The sequence below is a fragment of the Abramis brama genome (genome assembly GCF_963993115.1).
Source record: "Abramis brama genome assembly, chromosome: 9".
NCBI classification, from domain to species: domain Eukaryota; kingdom Metazoa; phylum Chordata; class Actinopteri; order Cypriniformes; family Leuciscidae; genus Abramis; species Abramis brama.
The window spans coordinates 37,219,460-37,235,558 of record NC_139971.1 but is presented as its reverse complement, the minus strand read 5'-3'; the positions used below and the strand labels follow the sequence as shown (position 1 = coordinate 37,235,558).

The following is a 16,099-nucleotide window of genomic DNA, read 5'->3' as shown; positions in this document are numbered from 1 at the left end:
TCACAACCAGATCATATTCTTTTCATACTCTGGTGTTGAAGGTATTCCACACTTGAAAATCTTCATTTTATCCTCAACAGTCCCCATCTGATAGGACCGGTTTCGAATATGCCAAAAAAACACATATCTATATTGCTATCTGTAGGCAACCAGTTGAGCGTAAACCAATCTTGCACATGGCCCTTGTGATTGAAATCTGTATTTTCTATTACCTCTCTGTAAACAGATGGCAGATAAGAAATGCCAGCAGCTCTGAAAATGCCGCCTCCGTGGTTCCTTCCAGTAGGATGAAGTACAGGATGGGGTTCTCGGTGGTGGTACAGGACTGATTAACCCCCAATCTGTCTCAGAGCTGCAGAGCTTCCCCATGGACTGCCATGACAGCTCGGCTCAGAGGCCAAAATGAATATTTTTCACTGAGCGAATTGCCGGCATGGTGCGATACAGAGTTCTGCTAATTGACAGATGATGTGTTTCCACGGTTCTCTATGAAAGTTAATTGAAATGAAAGCAGGACCGCGAACCTTTGACCTTGAAGCATGCTTCATAGTAGTTAGGCATGCACAGATATATGAGACAGAACACAAAATACAGAATACAGAAAGGCACTTGCAGAAATATATTAATGCACTCAATGTCCACACATTGTTTGAGCAGCAATCTTCATTCTCAAAGAGTTTTATCTATTCTCTACATGGTTGCTGCTGATTACAGTTTACCCTGGGACACCTAAGACATGTCATACATGAGGTAGACATTTCATAAATCATTTAATTAGGATTGCATTAGTGAATTAATCTGCCAGCTGCATGCCATGATAAGGCAGTTCACTAGAGGGTGTCCAGAAAATGTATTCATGTCTATCTGTATCTAAAATGGCCTGTCTGTCACAGTGCTGTGGGGTTTGGATGGCTGTTTCTGAAAATGACTTTCCTTATGAATGTTCACCTTACGCCACAGTGACAGCGGGCAGATTGCTCTCTGTCGCGCACTGCCAAAGCTGCGCGACTAAAACGCACATCACAATACTCGTATCTGGAGGAATTGGAAAGGCATGAAATCAAGGTCAAGTAACATCAAACTATTTGTTTACCTACAGATACTTCAATTCAGCTCTTTGTGGAGGGGTGAAAAGTTGATTTTGGAATCATTTTAGATCTGTATTGAGCTTGACAGGCTAGATTGCAGCAGAGAAAGGTTATAAATAGCTGATAAAGCTTGTATAAAGTGGTTCAGTGACATGAATTCCACTTGGCTGACTTAGTCTTCCTACCATTGTCCGGGAAGCAGACACACTCTGTCAGTTCAAAGCCAGATTAAAGACACATCTCTTTGACCTAGCATTTACATAATACATTATAGACTTCTATAATTTAATGTTAGGCTGCATAGATTAGGTCAGCCGGAACCGGGAACACTTCCCATAAATCCTGATGTTCTCGTTACATCATAAGAAGAATGGCATCTACGCTAATTTTAGTGTGTGTTTATCCCGAGGTTTTCCTGCAGCCTGCCGGATCCAGGCCGTATCCAGATCTGACGAAGGACCTTCGCCTGGACCGATGACAACGCAGTGCTGAAGTGCCAACTAGTCTCTCCCTATGGAGGATCCCTCTACCACTCTACAGATAAGGCGTTGTCGGGAAAATTAGTTTCGTGTTCCTACCCCAAAGCAACAAAATAAAATAAAATTCTTTATCAAAATTTATAAGGAAAGACAAGTACTTTGTTTAGGCTTGGCTTGTAGGGAATTCCAAACCTGCGTATTTTCAAACGCACATAACTATAGAACCCATTCTAAATGCGCATGTAAACGCCATCAGCGTTTCTCACAGGTTCGCGTTTAAAGTCTGTGTAGAGAGAATGGTGTCGTCTTAGCGGCCCCTAATTTAATAACACATTATCGTTGCGACGGAAGCAAATCAATCAAAACTAACTTTAGATGGAAAATAACTTAACTCTGCTATAAAGCCAAAACAATATCTGCTACCTTAAATTATCCGCTTATCTCTGTAAAGCTGCTTTGAAACAATCTACGTTGTTAAAAGCGCTATATAAATGAAGATGACTTGACTTGACTTGACTTAAATAAAATACAGAAACATATTGCAAGCCAGTACTAAAAAGGGAAGGAGTTTCTCCAAAACACAGCCTGCATATGCCAGTGAATGGAATAATCATACATTTGTATAGTTTTGAACTGAGTTCATATCCTGTCTTGTCTTTCATTGTAAAGTCTGAGATGAATTACCACTACTATATGTTTGCACTTCATTGTGGTTGTGATGCTGTAGCATGAAACAAGCACACAGACCGCCACTTTCACACAATTCATGTCAAACTGCATCCAGTTATTGCAGTATACAATTTGACAGCTTCACCTTTGGCTCTGATTATGTGGAATGGCAAAATATGACAAGAAAAAAAAAATCAAAGTCAAAGTGGTTGCAATGTAGGTTTACTTGGTACCAATTAAAAGTAATGTTCCATCAGTAATCAATTACAAATCTTATTAGGCCACGTTCACACAGCAACAGAATACAGTTGTCAGTCCTGTATTTGAGTCCTTAATACGGTTACATTCACACACAGTTTAGTTGCGGGAGTGACAGCCGCATTCTATAGACTAAAGGAACTTACACACCTTCAGCATTCTCGAAAAACCCGTGCTGTGTGAACAGAACCGGACAACTAGTTGTCTGTCACGTCATTGTGAGAGAGCCGTAGACAACCGCATGTCTACCGTGTGTTGTGGGTTTGCATTTGTGGTTTTGGTAACTTACAGCAGCGTAGATATGAGCTGTGTGTCATCTTAAGGCTTTAGATCCAGTCACTGTTCTTCACCGGAGTTGCCTCCGTCAGTTTTGAGTTCTACATGCTAGCGTCGCAACTTTTCAGTTTTATGGACATCGCCATTTTTTATATTTCTTTGGTCATTGTCGCTATGTTTAGGCTACTATTGGTAAGAGAATACGTGCTTGATTCATAAAGACAGTATTCGAGACCCTACTGTAATGTGAATGGGACATTTGGACTCACATCTGTAAGTAAATGTGGTTGTCAATCCCAAAAACTGACAGTATGAACATAACTTTGACTATATATATATACATTTACTTAACCAGAGTAAGAAACTAGTGATATTGCCAGCATCAAGAAGACAACATGGCCGCATTTACATGGTACTGATGATATTTTTTTTTTTACTTTTCAAGTAAAAAACTTTTCAAGGTCAGGGCTGCATTTTTCAAAAGCATAAGCTTTAAGCCTAAATCTAAGTAGGTCATAGAACCATTGGTACCCTATGGTCTCTATGATCAACTTTGCTCACGATGCTTTTGAGAAACACTGCCCAGATCTTGTTGCATGTGTTTAAACAGCAAAAAACATATGCAACATGTTTATCATATGACAAGACATCAAAACATCAAAAACACAAGCAAGGCAACCCAGAAGCTCCACAGTAAATGTACACAAGGCTAGTCCAAGTCTTTATGGTATCCAGCCTTTATGAGTATGACATGGACAATTATCACACCAGACCCTAAAACCCATCTCTAACCATTCCAATGTACGGGGGATAGTACTGCCAGAGGCAGGCCTGGTCATAGAGCCATAAACAGATAATAACTTAATGGCAGACCAATTTGGAAGCAGCTGGAAGCAGGTCTGTAGAAGCAGCTGTTTTAACTCAGACATACACACATGAACACATATGCATGCACTGGCACAATCACACACCACCACAACAACCACAAGACATCTGATATCTGCTGCATGGCTTATTGGCTTATTGACATTTTTTACATGATTAGTAAATATGCCGGCTCTTAGATAAGTGCAGACACACTCACACACATTGCTCATAATCCTTTAGCTTCTGCGCATCCACTGCAATATCCCACACAACAATACACATACAGTGACATGTAGATACAAATACATGCATATCAATTTTAGAATTTGGAATTTACTTGTGTCAGTGTGACTTCACATATTTGGCCTCTACCATGGTTTAAATATGTTATTTTTAACATGATTAACCCCTGATTATAAGGGAAAAAACAGGAAAAGTTAACAGTTTATTAAAATAGACAGATAGACACAGTTGTGGAAATAATTATTTGCACCCCTGGTAAATATGATCAAAGATGGCTGTAAAAATAAATCTGCATTGTTTATCCTTTTGATCTTTCGTGAAAAAAAACGTTTCATTGAAGTAAAATAATTGAAAGTGGGGGTTAATCACATTATCAAATAAAAGCTTTTCTCCAAATCACGTTGGCCAAAGTGATCTACCCGCCTTACTTTCTTCTTCAAAACACAGCTTTAAATAAATAAGGTAAGATCTACAGAATTTCCAGATAATATTTTCCTAGTGGATTAATTAAAAGGGAGCAAGTCTCAACTGGGATATGAAACAAATATCTGTATCGACAATGATAAACTAGGTTAATTAAACAAATCTAGATTTATTTAATCAAGAATTTCTCTTCAAACCTCACGGCAGTATTCAGAATGTCACATACTACCATGTTTTTCCTATAGTGATACAAAACTAAGGATTAAAATACATAATTACAGATTCAGAGTTGAGAGCTATATCCATATTTCTGCCTGACCATTGGGGCAGAAATTAATTCATAACCCCATTGGACTCACAGTCCCATTCCTCATTAGTTCAACCTAACTTCATGACATAACTCACTGTTATTTTTCCTGAACCCATTAGCATTCTTAAACTGTATATAAATAAACTCATTTGGTATGTGGTAAATGTTCAAGCGACGCATTAATATTCATAAGTGTTAAGCATACATTATGGATCAGAAGGCAGTTTTGGTCACATAGCTTCAGCACACATATTGCCCTCTGCTGGTCGCTGCAGCACTCGTCTGCGGTCTGGGACAACATGTCTAAAGTCCTCATTAGAAAACCGTTGAGCACATTCCCGCGGCCACAAACTAAGATACTGTAATTTTGTGGCTTGGACGGCTCCGCTCTCTCGCCGGAGTTCTCTGCTCCGCTTACTGATTTACTGTACTGATCTCATAAGCACAACTCAGACTGTTCATATTACTGCTGTCCACCCCAAACACAATACATCAATCAAACCTACACCTGTAATATTGCTCGTTTTAGAACGCTCACGTTACTCATGGAATATGAGAGCTTTGAAACAAAATTCAAGTCTTATCATTCCTGTATTGACTCGTAAGCCTATTCTAAGGCTGAGACAGAGGCATTTTGTGCACAAATAAAATCCTGCAGGTAATGGTTTGTGTCAAAACACAAAGAACCAACCATTTGTTTGAGTTAAACTAAGCAATATGTCTGAGCAAACTTATTTCCTCTGTTACACAGTTAAACATGCATTCGTAATACCTATTTAATGAGCAATGAGACTGGAATGGCTCAAAAAGAGGGAAACAAACCTTGCCAAAACAACACAGAGACTGCTAATTATAATAGCCAATAATATTAAGAGGAAAAAAGTGTCCTCAAAGAAGCAAGTGAAATAGATCCATTTATGGATCACATTCTCTATTAGTCACACAGATAACCTTTCACAATAAAGACAAGTAATTAAACTGCATAAAAAACTAATTATGTGGTCTGTCTAACTTGATTGTGTTGTCTGAGTGAAGCAATTTATTGCAACACTATACCTTTTGGAAAATGTACAAAGATTCCCGAGGAGAGAGAGAGAGAGATAGATTATATTGTGCTAGTCCTCTATCAGGCATCTCAGTCCAAAAAACTCACAATAGCAACTTCATAACAGAGTGAAAAAACAGCCCAAGGCAGCATACCTTTACTAGCTCTTATTCACAGCTATGAGAATGAGGCACAGGCTCCCTCATTTGCTCTTCCTATTTCAGATATTTGAAAGAAGTATGTGTAAACGTTACTACGTTTATTCTGTAATTCTATTTTGATGACTGAAAATAAAGAATATCACAAAAAAAAAACTCAATTCTCTAAAAGCAAGCATGAGAATGTGAAAGAAATAAAGATAATTGGAGATTTCTGAAACATTAACAATAAAAAATTCCAAAAACTACATTAGGATCTTATTTAATGTATTATTTCTGCAATGTCATGATTGATAAATGTACTTGTCACGGAAATCTCTAGACAAAATGGTTTGGCTCATGTGTGATTTAAACTGTAAATGCGAATAATAGGAAACGTCTCCTCTCTCAACTGTGAACGTTCATAAACTGCAGTCAGAATGCTGGAGTTTTATTCCTGTGGGAATTCAAACTAAATCATCATTGTTGAAAGATTTGCCTGAAGCTGTGTTAACCCTGAGAAGTGCAAATGTTTGTTTTCCAACAACCACGTGCAACTACCTCAGTACAGACCAACACTTCTACATATTCTGGAAAAGGAAGTATAGTTTGAATCTTCTATATGTTTTAAAATGCTAAACTGTTGTCTGCGTTTGCATATATGACACATTTAGCAAGTTAGCATGAAGTCGCTGACTGGTTGTTTTAATATAGCCTGAGTTTGAGCAAAAGAGTCGGGTGTCGTACTGAAATAAGCCTGCAATTAATTACAATTATTGCTGGTATCAATTACATGACTCCAGTTATAAATCATTAGAGTTGTTTACCTCAGAAATGCAAGTTCTCAGCAAGAGTGTTTCTTCCAGGCCTCTTTCTAACAGCCAAGGAGGCAAGGACATGCATAAACAAACAACTCAGCGTTCTACATCAGAGCCCATGGCGTATGAAGATAACACACTAAATTATTAAAAGCTCAGTTGATTAGACTGTTGTGCCACAGTCTTAGTGCTATTTTCATCCAAGGCTCAGGTCAAACACACCAGCTCTGATTTCACACACACACACACACACACACACACACACACACACCCATGTACAATCTCTCTGCAGCACATGGAGCCAACTTGCACTTGCCTCAGGATGAAACCTTTCTAAAATCTCCATTTTGACCTGACAAGTTTAAACAAAGCAATTTCAGGCACAGCTGCACCTGCCGTGTCCGCAGACGTCCTGCGCACTGTCTAGCGGGAAGACAATCATTTGTCTCGTTACACGGCTGAAATGAGCTCAGGATCTGTCTCGCTTGCTTGCAATGTGTGTGTGTGTGTTTGGCTAGAAATTGGCGTAAAGAAAATATGTTGCGCAGATGGTGAAAAGGTGCTTAAAAACAGTGCACACCATAATTGAACTATTATACGCCGTTCAAATGCTTCAGAAACATCATATTCGGCACAGCACAACGATATAGGCTATAGCGGTTTATACATAATGAAAACACAAAGACTATATTTTGAAGCAAATCTATCTGTAAATCACGCAGAGATACTGTTGCATACATTGATATTCTGAGAGACCATTTGCGATCTTCATGAATATGGATGTTTTTCTATTTTTCATTCGCAAGGACACGGCAAAAAAGAAAAGAAAAAAGAGAGAGCTTGATTTTAGAGCTTGACAGTTAAACGGTTTGGGGCTCCACATGTGGGTGTGAGCAGGTTTTAACAGTGCTGAGGGACCGTTAACGATAAGTGAGATTTGGGGAAGTATTTGAATAATGGCTTATGTAAGGAAGGGTAGAGACACGGACATGGCCATATACCAAATACACAGAGGACATTACATTCAGAGCAGTAGATAACGCTCCTTATTTTAACTTTATTTTTTATATTATACTGATAATTCTGTTTTTTAACAATCAAATGGTGCACACACAAAAACTGGAATATGGGTCAATAACAAATAATAGTGTCTACAATGAAGAGAAAAAAAGGAAAAGAAAATCTTTTTAAAAAACACGCTCTCCAAGATCTTAGGTTTTCATATGGTTTTGAAAAACTTGTAAAAATGTAATAGTTCAAAATTAACTAAATTATAAATCATAAATGTATATCTATATTTATTTGTTCAGTAATATTAATTCATAGAAATCAGTGCTGTCAAATCGTTTAATCGTGATTAATAGCCTCTAACATAAAAGTTTGTGTGTGTGTGTGTGTGCACATTCACCATAAAAGAGGTTCAAAAACTTCAGAAACATTCGGTACAGCACAAAAACATATAGCAGGTGTACTGAAGAGATTGTATGCATCAATGGCATTTTAATGTATTTTTGAACAAATTAATACTTCCAGTCAAAACAAAATGAGCGTCATGTCACTGACCCATATGCGTTTGGTTCATTTGGGTATTTAAAATGTAATTTGGCTAATCTCCAAACTCAGTTTGTCACCATTCACGGATGCTAATTAAAGCAGGCTAACATGGGTTTTAGCATTATGCGGGTTAATCCATTTGTCTCCCTATTTGAAAAGATCCATTATTATCATTTTTAAAAAGCGGATCGACTTTCCCTTCTCAGTTCCTTCTCTGGGCCTAAGGGGCCTGTTGCTAGGCAATAGTGGCCATCTAGGTGACGTGATCTCCCGTGGGCCTGGTTCTCACTCATCACCTTCCACATAAAGACATATACGCGTACACACACACACACACACACACACAGAGATAGGCAAAGACATACACAGAAATATGCACGAAAAGAAATGAAATAGAAAGTAAGCAGACCAAAGATAAGAAGGTGAAAACAGAGAGAGAGTGTGAGTTAAGCACGTTCATGCTATCACATTTCTTCCTCTGGACTCATGACCTTATCTCTTGCAGCCTGTTCTCACTCACTCATTGCAGTGCTGAGAGGGACTTCACACGCAGGCCAGGCCTCAGTCACTGCAGATGGCTGTAATGAGGAAGACATGGGCATCTGGTCGTCTCCTCTCTCTCCTATCCTCTCGTCTCCTCTCCAGAGCTGTGAACGGAGCACTTCAGACATTCATCCGCAAGAAATCAGCCGCGACATGACGTGAGAAAACGTTATCACGAAAGCATGAAGCAGCAGGCCTCTCGGCGGGATTTAGGATTCACATTTCTTTGCCGCTTCTTAGGATTCTGCAGAGATGGTGAGAGTGTTTGAATCAGTTAGGCAGGTTAGGTACTACAGGGGTAAGTTAGAATAAACTTTAGCATGTTTCACATTGCTTAAAAAAAAGGTTATTAACAAAGACAAATGTAATTAAAATTTTATTTTTGTCAAATTCAAGAACATATGACATGGTTTTTTAAAAACATTTTCAACTTTCTTTAGTGTGTAATGTTGCTGTTTGAGCCTGAAAAGTGTCTGCAAAGTTGCAAAGCACAAAGTCACTCCAAAGGGAGTTATTCTCTATAAGCAGTTTCTGAACTCCATGAAATGCCTCGATTTTAGGGGCCATTCTATCTGACCGCTACCATTTTGTCTCTTTAAATGGAGAAAAATCGATCATAACTCCAGTAAACTATGGAGTGCCGCAGGGATCTGTGTTAGGCCCTCTGTTATTCTCAATATATATGCTGCCACTTGGAAATATTATAAGGAAACATGGAATTAGTTTCCATTGTTATGCTGATGACACTCAAATATATATTTCATCACGGCCGGATGAAAACGCTAAATTATCCAAATTGACAGAATGTGTTAAAGATATCAAAGATTGGATGACGCGTAATTTTCTTTTATTAAATCCAGACAAGACAGAGGTAATACTTATCGGTTCAAAAAACCGCCCACAAAACCTCTCACAATACAATTTTAACATCGTAGGATGTCCTGTTACTTTATCCTCTACAGTAAAAGACCTGGGTGTTATACTCGATTGCAACCTGTCTTTTGAAAATCATATTTCATATGTTACAAGAACAGCCTTTTTCCACCTTAGAAACATTGCTAAGCTACGTAATATGCTATCAGTTTCCGATGCAGAAAAGTTAGTTCATGCATTCATGACCTCGAGACTAGATTACTGTAATGCTTTATTAGCTGGTTGTCCTGCATCCTCAATAAACAAGCTACAGTTAGTCCAAAATGCAGCCGCTAGAGTTCTTACTAGATCAAGAAAATATGATCATATAACACCGATTTTATCATCACTGCATTGGTTACTTATAAAGTTCCGTATCAATTACAAGGTATTGCTACTGACTTATAAAGCCCTAAGCGGTTTAGCTCCAGTCTATTTAACGGATCTTCTATCGCCCTATAATCCATCGCGCTCTTTAAGATCACTAAATTCGAGGCTTTTGGTCATACCTAGGATATCCAGATCCACCAAAGGAGGGAGAGCTTTTCACATTTGGCTCCGAAACTCTGGAATAGTCTTCCTGATACTGTTCGTTGCTCGGACTCACTCTCCCAGTTTAAAACTAGATTAAAGACGCATCTCTTCAGCCAGGCATTCATATAACATTTTAAATCTTACTGTTCAAACTACAATCCGGCCTCTAGTTCATAAATGCCAGAGGAGAACTGGCCCCCGACTGAGCCTGGGTTCTCCCAAGGTTTTTTTTCTCCATTGGGTCACCTGATGGAGTTTTAGGACACCATTAGGTCACTTGATGGAGTTTTCGGTTCCTTGCCACTGTTGCCTTTGGCTTGCTCAGTTGGGGATATTTTGGGGATATTAATTTAATTTTATCAATCAATAAATTTACACTAGAAACAACCTTGTTGTGTTATTTTGGTTTAATGCTGTGAAGCTGCTTTGATGCAATCTGTATTGTGAAAAGCGCTATATAAATACACTTGACTTGACTTACACAACCCCATTTTCATCTAAAAACACAAAACTTTTTTTTGCGTTTTGGCCGTTCATTTACACAACAACGGCATTTTGGGGGCCTGAAAATGCAAACTTTTGAATGGGTTTCAAAGTGCACGTTTTTGAAAAAAATACTGTTTTTTGAAAACAATACTGAGTATTATGTGTTCAGTCTATCACGTACTAGTGTTTCTTTACAAAGTCACATCGCCAACTACTGGCCTAACATGCATAATACAACGTTTTTTAGCCGTTTTGCGTATCCGTGTGAATGGGGATAGTTTTGACAATGTTGACGTCTGTACACGAAAAATGCTAAGTAAAAACTTTTTAGTACATCGTCGTTGTGTAAACGTACCCATAAGTCTTAAGTTTCTTCTGAGAACGTACACAACACAATATTCCTCATTTAAATAATTTACATGCTAAAAAGGGGCGAGGCCTGGTTAGGTTGTGTTAGTAGTGTGGTGAAATCGGGTGAAACTCGCTGTTATGGCAGCATGTTACATACATGACATTTCCAAAACACGCCCAAAGCATTTGACCAATCACAACACACTGGTCTAGCCAACCAATCAGAGCACATTGCGATTTTTGAAAGGAGGGGTTTCATAGAGACAGGAACAAAACAGGGCTGCGTTTCCCAAAAGCATCGTTAGCCAACTATAGTCGCAAGTTCCGTCGTTATCAGCATAGTTCAACACGGCGGTGTTTCCCAAAAACATAGTTCTAACGAACATTCACAAACAGCATCGCAAAGTTGTGTGGTTGGAACGACAGCTCTCGACCTGTGGTTAGAAACATAGTTTCTTGTTTGCATGACATGTGGACTCAATAAATCCTTAGATTGAGGATGTATTCGATTTATTCGATCTCAAACGTTTTCATTAAAAGAAGTTATTACTCCACCACGAGCGTGACATCATTAAACAACGTGGTTGAATGACCAATTTGTAACAATATGGTTTCGGGAAACAGTCGTGACTAGCTAGTTGATTTCTTCAGCGATGCATTGTACTATGGTTGTTAAGCAGCGAGTTACGTCGTTGTACGGGAAACGCACTCTAGAGCGTTACTGACAGAATGGGAAGAAAGGTGCTGCAACAATGTAAAATATATGAAAAATAAAGTGTTTTCTGAACATTCAAGCTTGAAAGCCTATTCTAGTAGACTCCAAAACCAAAATCAAGACTTTGAAGCCACAGAATAAAACCTAAGCATTGTTCCTCTCACTGAGGGTTTCTGAGAAAGTTCCAAGTCAGTCACCTGTGAGGTTTCATGCCTGTTAGTAAGCTGTGTATGCAGGCTGGAGGCTCCTCACTAGGTTTTGGAACAGACCTTCAGTGTGTGCCAGTGTTTTAAGAGGAATGTTTAAGACAAATAACAGTGAATGATAGTCTGAAGGCTCAAGTCAGTTCCACTACTGCCAGAGGGCCAGCGAAGACTGAGTGAATGTACAAACTGCAAGAAACAGAGCCTCCATTCACCGGTTAGCACGACATGACAGGCTGTGTCTGCTGAACATGGCTGTGCAAACACACGCGTGCTCAAGAAAACGTCCAGTTGGTTTTCAGCAAAGCCAGTAAAGTCCCCATCAGCAGAGTGTTTATCTGATCTCAGTTCAGAGGCCCCAAACAGGCCTGACTGTGGACCATCTCCGTAGCCATGATGAGAGACATACGCCTGGATCTTGTGTCCATCCTCAGAGTGGCTAATCCATCTATCATGTCCGTCGCTGATAACCTCTTCCATGTTTGGCCTCTCATGTCACCGCTGCTTTGTGCACTTATCTGCACCATAATGTCAGCTTGTGCGGGATCAGAGAAGTAATATAGCCACCGACAGGGCAGAATTGTCTCATGTCGCGTATGTTGGGTGGTTGTCCTGCGTCAATGATGTGACATCATTTTTTTGTCCTATTCATTTATTTTTTTTTAAATACGCTAAAAAACCTGTACAATGACTTGAATACACATCTTCTAGGAGGATGTCAATAATGATAATAATAATCAGTACCACTGTATTGTACTATTATGCAGTGTTGTTGTCATTAACTAAAACAATTAAAAAGTTTTCTAAACTGAAATAAAGCTGAAATTAATTAAAATAAAATATAAATAGTAGATTTAAAAAACAGCCACTTAACTTTCACCCCCCTTTTTGAGCATAGATTTGAAAATGCACTAACTAAACTTAAATGGTTGTAATTCATGAATGCTTTGGAATACAGACTTAAGGCTGGTCTCTTTTTAAAGAAGACACTTTAATCAAGACACTTTAATCATAATCAAGCAGATTATTGATAAAATGAACGTGTTATAGATGTTTAGGTTTACTGTAAAACAAATGCAGTGTACTAAACATTCAATTTATACAAAAATATATATTTAACAAAATAACTTTTACTGCAAATTTGCTATAAAATCAAAGCCATTATGTCTAACCAAGTTGTGTTCCAAATTTGAAGTTGATATCACAAAAATTGAAGTTCCTATGAGATGTTGTTTTGGCGCTATACCAAAAATAGCCACGGGTGAAACCCACATTCATTGATTTTTTTTATGTGTGTGTGTGTGTTCTCCTGTAACAAATTAATACATTTCTGTCACAATATCACTTCTATCACAAGGCGGTCACCAAATATGGAACCTCGAGTCTCAGACCTTTCCGACGATATGTTTTGTCAAGATTAAATTTTGTTTTATTATAAAATATATTAAAAAAAAATTGTAATATGAAACATGACACCACACACTAGGGGAAGGAGCCCACTAAAAGGATTTAAAGTACAGTTTCCATGGTAACGCAATGGCCGATTTGAAAATGGTTTCCAAAGGATGAATTTTGAGTTTTTAAGCTTTCAAATGAGACCTAATTTATGATTTACTAAAACGTGACAGGAAAACTAAATGAAATGTTGCCTTGGCATCTAACTTTAAATAATAAAACAAATACAAGTTGAAGCATTAAAATGACTAAAACTAAAACTGAACTAAAAAATTAAATATTTGAATAGAAAAATTGTAAATAATAAAAACGAATCAAAACATTATTAAAATGAAAAATCTAATAATATTCAAAATATGAATAAACAGTAGTATATATAATAGTATTATACATAATGTAAATAATCAAATAATAAATAAATTAACACTCCTGTTGTCATAATGAAAAAAAGAAAAAGCCAGATTAAAAGAATTAGATTCTTGAAAACATAGTTTGTCATAGTTCTGGTTATAAAATATTGCATGGTGTGACTTCCCAAAAATTTAGAGATAGTTATGAATTAATAACATTGAAAATATATTTAAAGCCCTTTTTCAAAATAAAGACGTGTACTGTACATTGATGTTTACATAATGAGGAAATTATTTTTTTACTTTATGTCATTTTTGAGACATTAAAGTTAAACGCTTCTTGAAAAAGATATGAAAGTTTTTCAAAACTACAAGAAGAAACCAAAATGAAAACAAATAGTACATTTCTAAGAACTTGAGTTTTAAAGGATCTGTCTTTTTCTTTTTCATGGGCACGTCACTGTCCCATCTGTGCAACTGTCCTGATGTCCACTGTGGGAACCGTGTAGTGCTGACTCTGAGTGGGAAACACCTGTGAATGTGATGCAGAGCTCCACGTTTGTGTGTTCAGTTATGCAGCTGTCTTGAATGTAAACAGAAAAGACAAAGTAAGAGAAAGAAAAGTGAGTGAGAAAGAGAAATTGCAATGTACGAAAGCTATCGTTGACCACCGTGATTAAGATTGAGTTTGCTTGGATCCCTCACACTTCTGTCTTTTGTGCCTTTTCCATCATGGCCACCGAGCCAGAGACATGTTGCTTCACAAACACAAGCTTCTACATGCAATGTGATGCACAAATATACACAAAACAATGCACACACACACTAGATCTTTTTTTCAAACTGTCCTAAGACAACCGGCTCCGGGTAACATTTGCTTCACAGCTGTGTGGGCACATATGGGATGGCAGGAAATTCAGCGGCTGTCAGCGTGACGTGCAACGAATGTTTTCCAAACACTTCAGAGGATGAGCTAAACTACCCCCCTCCCCCCCTTCCCCCATTCCCTGTCTCCCACCCCTCTAGAATTTATGGAGTCCAGCAGCAAGTGGTTCTCATTAACCGTGTCATCTTCTTAACAAATTGCTACGTTGCTCTCACAGCTGGGGCTGTGCTTATGGGGACTTATTATGTTATTTACCACATGTAGTGCTCATTTTTGGCTGAATTAGAATAGGTTGAACTGTTTTTGAAAGTTTTCCCTTCTACTTTATTGTTTGGTTATTGCACATTTTTATGTAATGTGTGCCAAAAAAAAAAGTAACACTTTACAAAATGTTTTTTTTTGTCTTTATCCATCCATCCATCCATCCATCCATCCATCCATCCATCCATCCATCCATCCATCCATCCATCCATCCATCCATCCATCCATCCATCCATCCATCTATCATTGTGTTTCATGAACTAACAATGCATTTAATAATCTTGGTTAATGTTGCATAAATTACCAGTACAAGTATTATGAATGGATATCTTATATTACCGTTCAAATGTTTGGGGTCAGTAAGATTTTTTTTTAATGTTTTTGATAGACGTCTCTTATGCTCACCAAGTCTGCACCAAGTAAACAAATGTACAATAATAATAAATAAAAAAATTCGGATTGAATATATTTCAAAATGTAATTTATTCCTGTGATGGCAAAGATATATATTATTTAATTAATAATTAATGTATTAATATGTTGTCAATTGTTAGTTCATGATATCTATAACATAAATTATTGTTAATTAATTAAAAGTTTTACTATGGTAAAGTGTTTAAGTTGGAAAAAAAGTATGCGTTCAAAAATGTAGATTCACATCACTCCTTGTGAATAAATGAACTTGTAAATTAAAGCTGAGCTGTTTTACAGCACATTGAGCAAACACTGAATTCCATCTCTTTCTGTCTGTAATTGAATATTATTCCCTCCACTTACTTTTCAATGTAAGTATGAGTCTGTCATAATTTTGCGTTCTTTAAAAGGGAAATCTGGAAAATATCAATATGCATTTTCTGTGACTGAAGGGTGAGGTGTGACATGAAGCATCTGTTCAGCTGTGAGCCTGACAAGGAAAATAAGCATGAAAGAGAGCTGAAATTGCAGGGGAAAAATATCAAAAATCCACACCTTTATGGAGAGGCGTTTTTGTTTCCAAAGCCACCCTGCATTAACAGCTTTCATCTGGTTTTCCTTGGCAGCCAAGTACTGAAATTTATCCAGCAGGAATTATGGTATAAATTGTTCCTCAGACAGAAGAAATGAACTGGCTGCACCTGGCCTGACACAGCTGTTTTGCACATAGCACAGGATCAATAGACATCCAATTGTTCATCACCATGCTCTTGAGAGCAAATACAACATGTGAGTCTGTTAGAATCAAGGAATGACAATGTC

At 37.7% G+C, this 16,099-nt stretch overlaps 1 protein-coding gene across 2 annotated transcripts in view; it reads right to left on the bottom strand.

Annotated features, from left to right (window-relative positions):
* The window catches only part of lysmd4 (LysM, putative peptidoglycan-binding, domain containing 4), a 90,056-nt gene that overhangs the window by 56,333 nt on the left and 17,624 nt on the right, over positions 1-16,099 (bottom strand). Inside the window, exon 6 of one of the 2 annotated variants that reach the window (XM_084124490.1) lies at positions 8,688-8,954. The gene's annotated coding sequence lies outside the window, so the exon portion shown is untranslated. Of the gene's footprint in view, positions 1-7,684; positions 8,955-16,099 lie in introns of those variants that run through there. The other variant, XM_084124491.1, reaches the window with a different exon arrangement.